This window comes from Ovis aries, chromosome 3, assembly GCF_016772045.2.
Source record: "Ovis aries strain OAR_USU_Benz2616 breed Rambouillet chromosome 3, ARS-UI_Ramb_v3.0, whole genome shotgun sequence".
NCBI lineage: Eukaryota > Metazoa > Chordata > Mammalia > Artiodactyla > Bovidae > Ovis > Ovis aries.
Window position 1 is genome coordinate 14,900,644 of NC_056056.1, and position 9,625 is coordinate 14,910,268.

Here is a 9,625-nt window from a genome sequence, read left to right on the forward strand (position 1 = left end):
ATTCAGTTCATTTCAGTTCAGTTCATTTCAGTCACTCAGTTGTGTCTGACTCTTTGTGACCCCATGAATCACAGCACGCCAGGCCTCCCTGTCCATCACCAACTCAGAGTTCACTCAGACTCACATCCATCGAGTCAGTGATGCCATCCAGCCATCTCATCCTGTCATCCCCTTCTCCTCCTGCCCCCAATCCCTCCCAGCATCAAAGTCTTTTCCAATGAGTCAACTCTTCGCATGAGGTGGCCAAAGTACTGGAATTTCAGCTTTAGCATCATTCCTTCCAAAGAAATCCCAGGGTTGATCTCCTTCAGAATGGACTGGTTGGATCTCCTTGCAGTCCAAGGGACTCTCAAGAGTCTTCTCCAACACCACAGTTCAAAAGCATCAATTCTTTGGCTCTCAGCTTTCTTCACAGTCCAACTCTTATATCCATATATGACCACAGGAAAAACCATAGCCTTGACTAGATGGACCTTTGTTGGCAAAGTAATGTCTCTGCTTTTCAATATGCTACTTAGGTTGGTCATGTCTTTTCTTCCAAGGAGTAAGCGTCTTTTAATTTTAGGCAAAAAGAAATGGTGAGAAATATGATTGGTGCTATGGTAAGGAAGACATATTGGTGGTCCAAAACATATTCAACAGCTAGCTCTTAGGAATAACATTTGATGATATGCTCAGCTTTTTAATAAATGATAAATAGAAACTGAAAATAATCTAAATTCTTACCCATTTTAAAACACTGTTCTTTAATGTTCAGTTATATGTTTGACAAACAGTTTACTGCAAGTTGATAAAGAAAAAATGTGCACAACTCCAGGCTTCCCATCCTTTTCACTGTTCTCATGGATGTGGCATTTCTGAGAGACCAAGAGAAATAACGAGCAATGTAATAGACTCCGACCTTATGGTGAACAATAAACACCTTCCAGTCATGTTAAGTGGATGCTAAATATATAAAACTAATTATTTCGTGGACTGGTGTCCTTCAGAGATTAAACTGTAGTTTATTTTCTGCCCACTGTCTGTTACAGCAAAAATTCTCCGAGCAACCTGATCTAAAAGTAGCAGCATTCGTAGAGAATATTCTTGCTATGCTAGTCTCTGAATATCTTTTTGGGGGACTTGAATTATGTTGCTAATTATTTCAAGTGTCCACTTTCCTTTGCTTGCACTGACCTGATTAATGTATGGTTCTTCACTGCAACATCTCAGTGGGACCTTTTAGAGGAGGAAGCTCTGCAGCAGAATTGTCTGCACCAGAGTCAGTGTTGGAATGTTTGTACCATTGAAAGGATTGCCCTGAAATGGTCATGTCCCAGTGAGCTGCCTGAGTGAGACTTGCCTGTGTTCAGGTTTATGTCCTGGCACTGCTGACTGATGTGGGACTCCAACCAGAGTAATTAAAGTGAGTTCTGGATCTCTGCATGGGAACAACTAGATTGCTTCTCAAAGTCTGATGGCTACCAAGAGGGAGAGGAAAACACAAAGAGAGGAAATTAATTCACACACTAATGATTTTTTTAATTAGTACTTAAAACTCCAAACTTCAGCAGTATATGTCCCTATAGGGAATGGTATAGAATGATCCAGGTAATTAGAGAGAGCAAAGATATTAAAACAACTTATGGATATAATGCAATTGAAGATGTTTGAAGGTCAATGGCAGCCATTGAACAGAGGATATGAAACTATTAAGAGGAAATATAGGTTTGATATTAGTGGGTTTTTTTCCTGAAAAGAAACAAGAACAACCACTAAATTTAAAGTAAAGGATTACATGCCAGAACAAAGATAAATCCCTGAAAGGGCATTAGAGGCTCTTTGGATATAAATTGGCCATTATTAATATTTTTAATTTGCTGTGTCATAAATCAATTTCTATTGTATAGTTTCCCAATAAACCTGAAAAGCTAAGCTAATGGTTTAAGGATAATTATTGCAGTTTTCTCTAAGTATGATGATGGTGATGATACACATAATAGAGGTTTAAAGAAACAATGAAGTCATGGTGTTATCATTTCTTCATCTTTTATACATTTCTGACTATAAATGCCCCATACACCGAAAAGAGAAATGAAATTCTCAATATCTGTGTGAATATTTCCCTTTGGAAGACTTTCTTTAAAATCTAGAAATGGATATTGTACATTTGCACATATTCCAGGCCCAACTATCAAGAGTTAGGATACAACCTTCAGAAAACACATTTTAAGCACCCAAGAGACAGGACAACCATTCTGGAGTACTGCCTCAGCTACCGCTGCAAAGTTATTGATGCCAAGAAGGCAGCCTTGGTTTTAACTGGGGTGGATATTGGTCAACAGCCACTGAGGCTGGAGACACATCCTCCAACAGATCCTTCACCATTTTTGTCACAATTATGTCACCACTGAGCCTCTCCATGCTCTCCTGCTTTCAGGCTTTGTATTCTGAAATCTGTATGGCATCCAGTTACCAACCCAGTCTTCAGAAATAGCACTTCCCTGATGCCTCTCTGTGGCTGAACAGAACACTTCATTAGCCTATGGGATATTTCTTAACATTTTTTTTTTTTTGCTCCTTGCACTGGTCTACTGCACTTTAGCAAAGTATGGTAACAAAACACCACAGATAGGGAGGCTCAAACAACAGAAATTTACTTTCTCAGTGCTGGAGATCAGAAGCCCAAGATCAAAGTGTCTACAGAGTTAGTCTCTCTGAAGTTTCCCTCCTTGGCCTATAGACAGCCATCTTCTCTGTGTGTCCCCACTTGGTCTTCAGTCTGTGCGTGTCTGTGTCCTGGTCCCCTCCTCTGATAAGTACACCAATCCTACTGGATGATGGCCCCACACATACAACTTTAGTTGTCTTAGTTACCTCTTTAAAGGCTTTTTTTTGTCCAAACACAAGCTAGGGTACTGTGGGTTAGGGCTTCAACATATGAATTTGAAGGGAGCCAATTTAATCCATTACACTTCTCATCCAAGCCTTCAATGACCTGACTTGCAAATTTATAATCTATCTTCTGACTGTGACCTCATTGGTATTGCTGGAGGCAAGCTGGGTGTGGATGTCTAATCCTTACCTTCACTCAGTTGAGTGTCTGTGGACACACAGTGTAGATGTTCCAGCTGGGTCCTCCGTTTTTGCATCTGTCAGAGGGAGATCTTAGTGTGGCTCACAGAGCTCCCCTCCAACCTCTGCAGTCTCAGGGTGCCCCCTGCCTCCACTCTCCTCCTCTACATGCTCCTTTTACCCTCTTGTCACTGATCATATACTGAGGCATGTTTTCCACATTTAATTTTCATATCACTGAATAATATAGGCTCTATAACAATAGGGATTTTCTTTTGCATTTGTTTATTCTTACAGAGCATGCAGCAAAATGATGTGCATTAGCATTATTGATTAACTGAAATTAACTCAAATAAATTATTCATCAAAGTTCTTGCTTTTCTGTACCACCTGGGGGTTGATGTAGAAGAAAGTCTTTGAAATTACTTCCACATGTATCCTGTAACAGCTAAGTCCTGTTTCAGGAAGAAGCATCATTTTCTTGCAGTGGAATCCCTGAACAAATGCATTCAGCTTCTTCAGAAAAATACATCTTGAGAGTCAAGGAAAGTACTTTCTGTAATTTATAGAGAATGTTTCTCTGCTTCTGAGTTCTACGTGTGGGGTTTCTAACCAGGGGTCCTCTGCTCTTGCCGCTTTCTCTGCTTTTTTCTGCTCTTGGCCATTTCTTCTGTAGATGGAAGAAGTAAACAGGTATCTGTTTTAGGACAAGATCTCAGAACACACCAAGGGATCCTCAGCAATGTCTTTGGAGCAAGAACGTCAGCACAGGAGCTGCCGTAGTCAGACGTTCTAGGTGGAGAATGCAGTGGGGTTCATGCTTTAGTTCAGTTCTTTACCTCTTACCTACACGGGGCAACACACGCACTTGTGTGCACAAGTACACATGCACGTGCACACCTGCGCATGCCCCTCACTTCTGCAAGTGAGCTTCCTCACCCCTGCAACCGTTTCCCTTTTACCCACTTGCTTGGTGGCATATCTCACTTTCCTTTTGGAAGTAGTGTTCATGCCAGGCCACCACTCTTAGAGCCATGGGGACAGGGGGTTCCATGGGGGGGAAACACCTCCTGCCTGGGATGCAGGAGCCACTGCTGAAGCCCCCTTCCCACCTGAGGGGCCTGTGCAGTAGCTCACTGTGCTCTCTGCCTTCAATCGATCTCTTCATGATGGAAAAGCAGTGGATTTGGATGGGCAGTTAGCTGTTTGTATCACCACTGGTTTTCTGCCCCCACATACCTCCGTACTCTTTTTCACCATCATACAAAACCCACTTTATCCATAGGCAGATCTCAAGGTTCCATCCACAGGCTGGACTCACGAGAGCCTAGCATATCTGAGCAATGTTCCATCTTCCCCATCAGACCCTGTGGGCTCCATGAAGCCCAGCAACTCACAGAAGGGAAGAGAAGTTGTCTTTGCTTCTTGGGCTCCGGGGCACAGTTCATGGTCTGGTCTGGCTGTGAGACCCACTCTCCTGAGTTCTGGAGGGCAGTTACCATTCTTCTCTCTCCTGAAAATGCGGCAGGTGTTCCCAGCCAGGACTCCACCCATTTTGCAGAGGAGCAGTGATACCAATACACCCTAGCCGTTCTGGGCCTCTGGGTAGCAGGTGCAACTCAGACCTCCAGAACCTCAGCTGCATCCATAAACCTTTAAGTCAACGGTCGTGTTTCCCTCGATTTTCATGTCTTCAGATTTTCATGTGTCATGTAGGCACCTAAATCACTCAGCTTATTTGCATCTTTTATTAAACTTTTTATTTTGTATTCATTCTCCCCCAAATTCCCCCCCAGTTCAGGCTGCCACATAACACTGAGTGGAGTTCTCTGTGCTATACAGTAGGTCCTTGTTTATTATCCATTTTAAATATAGCTATGTGTACTTGTCCACCCCAAACTCCCTATCTCTTTCCCCAATCCTTCCCCCCCAGCAACCTTAGTTCACTCTCTAAGTCTGTGAATCTGTTTCTGTTTCATAAATAAGTTCATTTGTATCATGTCTTTTAGGTTCTACATATAAGAGATGTCATACAATACTTCTCCTTGTCTGTCTGACTTACTTCACTTGGTATGGCAATCTCTAGGTCACGCATGTTGCTGCAAATGGCATTGTTTTATTCTTTTTGATGGCTGAGTAATATCCCATTGTATACATGACCACGTTTTATTTATTCATTCCTCTGTCAATGGACATTTAGGTTGCTTCCTTGTCTTGCCTATTGTAAACAGTGTTGCTATGAAGACTGGGGTGTGTGTATCCTTTTGGATCATGTTTTGCTCTAGACATATGCCCAGGAGTAGGACTGCAAAGTCATAGGTAGGTCTAGTTTTAGTTTTTGTCAGGAACCTCCATACTGTTCTCCACAGTGGCTGCAGTGATCAACTTATTTGCTTTTTGCTTCCAATGCCTGGAATGGTCCTCCTCTCTTGACCGAATCCTAACTGGCACTTATTTCACATAAATCCCGTGAGAGAGGCATGACTTGCCCCTTTCAGTGGTAACCATGCCTGTCATTGTCACACTTAATCATGTCCCTGAGTGAGCTCTGGGTCCTAGAAGGTGGAGACCTGTGCCTCTCACCTCCACACTGTTCTACTGACACAGGCTTGATGGACAGGCACCCAATGAGAATAGCTCATTTGTGGTCACAGGGCTATAAAGGAAAATAAAATTCAAGTTTGGAGTCAGCAGATGCAAACTATGATACATAGGATGGATAAACAGCAAGGCCCTGCTGTAGAGCACAGGGAACTCTATTTGATATCCTGGGATAAACCAGAGCGGAAATGAATATGAAAAAGAATGTCCATACATGTGTAACTGAGTCACTTTGCCATACAGCAGAAATGAGCATAACATTGTAAATCAACTGCACTTGAATACAGAAGAAATTGATGAAAAATATTAGAGTTCTGATCAATCTGATTCTCAAATTTATTCATATTCCTAACCAGACTATTTTCCATTAACAGTTAATTTTAAGATTTTTATTTGAGGACAAGTCAGAAAAATTGGGAAAAATGCTCTTAATCATAGCACAAATCATTCAATAATAAAAATTACTAATAAGTTCAGTAATACCATAGACAAAAGAACCTGAGAGCAAATACTGCAAACTAATGAGATTTATCTTTGGATGGCCTCTGCCCTATTGTTTCCTTAAATGTTTGTCTACTATGAAGACACGGCTCCAGTTCCACAAGTCATCCTTAGCACATTATTTTGTTTCATAAATAAGCAGCCTGAGCTCCCCTTCTGCATTTCGGGCAGAGCCATGTCCTCTAAGACGAGGAAGGGGAGGCATGCCCTTCCCCATCCTTCACGTCTGTGCAGAGCAGGAGCAGACAAGGTGAGAGTGCACAGCTCAGGGTGCTCCCTGCAGCGTAAATCTTCAGAGAAAGCCTTTCTAGCAGAGGAGACTCTGCCCTCCAAATGGCCTGTGTGGAGCACACACATATGCTGCCTGACATAAATCCCGTATCAAGGGAGCTCTGTTTAAAGGTGAGCTGCCACATCTCTTAGGTTTCCTCTCCCTTTTTCTGATGAAATTTTCTAGACCCCACACCTCTTTATCTTTATATGTTTCTAATTTCTTCTGCAATGAATATAGGAAATTGCTCTTCAGTAAGTTTGAGTTGGGTAATTTAACTCAATGACACTTAATCCATGTTTTAAAGGAATTAGAGCAGGAAGAGAGAGTGGGAAAAGCATACCTCTCAATGCACATCAAAAATTAATTTTGACTTTGTAGATGAAGAAGGGAAACCACCAATGAAATGGACTAGGCTTGATGCCAGGATAAATCTTTACTGCTGATACTACTTCCCCTGAATTAAAATATTATCTTAAATTATTTATCTGGTTTTCCTTTTGGAAATTATTCTACAAGACAGCTTTATAAACCTGAACAGTACAAACATCCCTAAAAATATTACAAATATGATACCTATGCTGTTACTTTATATCCCTGTAGATAGCATTAATTTTCCCAGTTTTTAAAGTGTAATTTTATTGGAATTATTTTATTGTGACATGGACAATTCCACTAATAAAAGTTATTTGGAGCAGAGAATTTGAACTAATCAATTTGTTTAGATGCTATAAGAATTTTGAAGTCTAAAATAAACATAATCTTTAGACAAAGTATTTCTTCTCTTTTCTTGACATAATTTTATTTATTATGCATGTTATTATTGCCAGAGCAATGCCTTTAAAATTGCAAAACTGTGTGCTGATCACCTAGTCTAAAAGGTCCAGTGGTTCCATACTTCTTACCATGTTGTTCTGAATTCCTGTGTTCATACTCAAGTTCTTCATAAGTGGACTCTATCTGCCTAAGACAGGCATTTGTCCTGTGGTGCTACTACTCAGGACTGTGCCCTCCCCAAAATGTGCATCTTCCTCCCTGCTCCCTTCCTGTCCTTATCAGACCATTTTTCTTTGCAACAAGGATCTTCTTTCCCATTAGGTAGAGTGGACATTCCAAACTGGCCACCTGAAGGGCAGTGTGGCCATCAGAGTTATTTAGTTTGACTTATATGTGTGTGTCTGTTTCATTGCATATGAGATCTGTCTGGTCTGAAAAGTTCTCAGATAGGAGAACCCAGGCTCCCTATGCTGAATTGACCAGCATGAAGCCACTTCATATATTGCCTGCATAACTGATCTCTTGAAAGCATTTGCTTCTGAGTCTTAAATTCTACAGAGCCTATGAAACTCATAATAATTGAACATACACCTCATCTAGGCAAACTTAGACTTGTCCAAGGAATTCCAAGACCTCCTTCAAGGCTGAGGAGCAGACTAGGCAGAGAAGCAAATGGCAATCCAGTAACTTTGCCTGGCAAATCTCATGGACAGAGGAGCCTGGTGGGCTGCAGTCCATGGGGTCGCAAAGAGTCGGGCACAACTGAGCGACTAACACTTGCTTACTTACGCTTAAGGCTTCTAAGAGACTAGGACTGACAGATCTGTGATTAGCATGTTGTTAAAGCGAAAGAAACATTGTTAATTAAATGCTCTCAGTTTCTCCGATTTTCCTATTAAGCCCATTTTCCAACACTTGTTGTGTGCTTTGATTTAGAACATTCCAAAGGCCTAGGGTATAGAGATCAGACAAAGACCCTGAAAAACAAAACAAAACAAAATCAAACTTTAGAGTGGGGGATGGAGACATAACAAGATAGTAATTCACAGCTGGCTGTGTTGAACCACTGCTGAAACACTTTACAGAGCGAAGGAGGGTTTGACTCAATGGGAGATGATCCTCACAAACCCTTGGATGGTGGTCTGGGAGTGTTTGGAACTGTTGTCTTAAGGAGAATGCAGCTAAAACCCAGAGACCTCAAGGAACGAGTCAAATAGCTCCCCTTGGAGGTGGAGGAGGACTTACTGCAAGTCCTCTGACACCCGTGAGGCTTTCTTTAAACTGTGTCGATGAGTCGGCTTCCCATGGGGATCTCTCCTCTCATTTCCAGCTGCCCCTCCACCTCACAGCTGTGCCCAGTTCACTGCTGGTTACACGTGGACCACTGTTGGGGTGGGGCGGGGCAGGGCGGGGAGGCCCCTCCCCAGGAGGCCACTGTCAGGGCCAGGGGAGCCAGCACACCCTCGTCCTCAGGAGAGGCGGCGAGTGGAGTAGAGGCGCGGGACCACAAGCCCCCTGAACAGTATTCTAGGCAGGTAAGAACCAGGGTCCGTTTTCAAGTGGAGGAGCTTGCATATCACTCCTAATTTCCCAAGCTTAGGACGATACTCAGAATTTAAGTTACAAGCGAAGAAGGAGACACAGGTAAAGATCTAAACTCACATACAAAGTGGAATCTTTTAATCAACACAGAAGCAAATTTCTTCTAATTAGTGAAAGGCTTTAATGTTACTTTCCTTTATGCCAACTCTAGCTTTTCTAGAAAAAAAGGGATCTATATTCCCTGACAAATACATATAGAACGGATTGGGAAAAAGAAGAATTTGGCAGGAGAAAATAATATGAAGATGAATCTATTATTTTCTGTGTAGCATCATTATTAGTCACAGTATTTGTTTCCAGAAAATGAAATGTGTCCAGTTACAAATTTCTGATTCTTAACTCCATTGAGGATTTATATTTTAACCTTTAAGAGAGAAAATTTGAACCAGCAAATGACTTTATTGTGACTAAGTAGCAAATGACTTTATTGTGCTCTGAGTACGCCATTGAAAAACCACCTATTTGATAATCAATTTGATTCATTATTTTCTTCCTATTAGAATCATTAAGTATGCGACCTTTTCTTTTAAAGAACTGATTATGGGGGCAAATGTCTTACAGTTTTACTTATCACCGTCCCTTAAAATTTAGATGATAATGAATCATTTACAGGCAACCTAAAATCCAAAGCAAATAAGATGAATTGAAGGCTGAGTTTTGCAGTTTTATCCGTGTGTTTATCTCAGGGAGTGAGTGGTCATCCAAAGAAGCCAGTGCTCAGTGTCTCCCGTCACCAAGGCATGTTTTCCTATCTTGTACATAATGAGAAAAGGACGCTAATAGCCAGTCAGAAGCAGAACCCTTCACAGGCTGGACTGG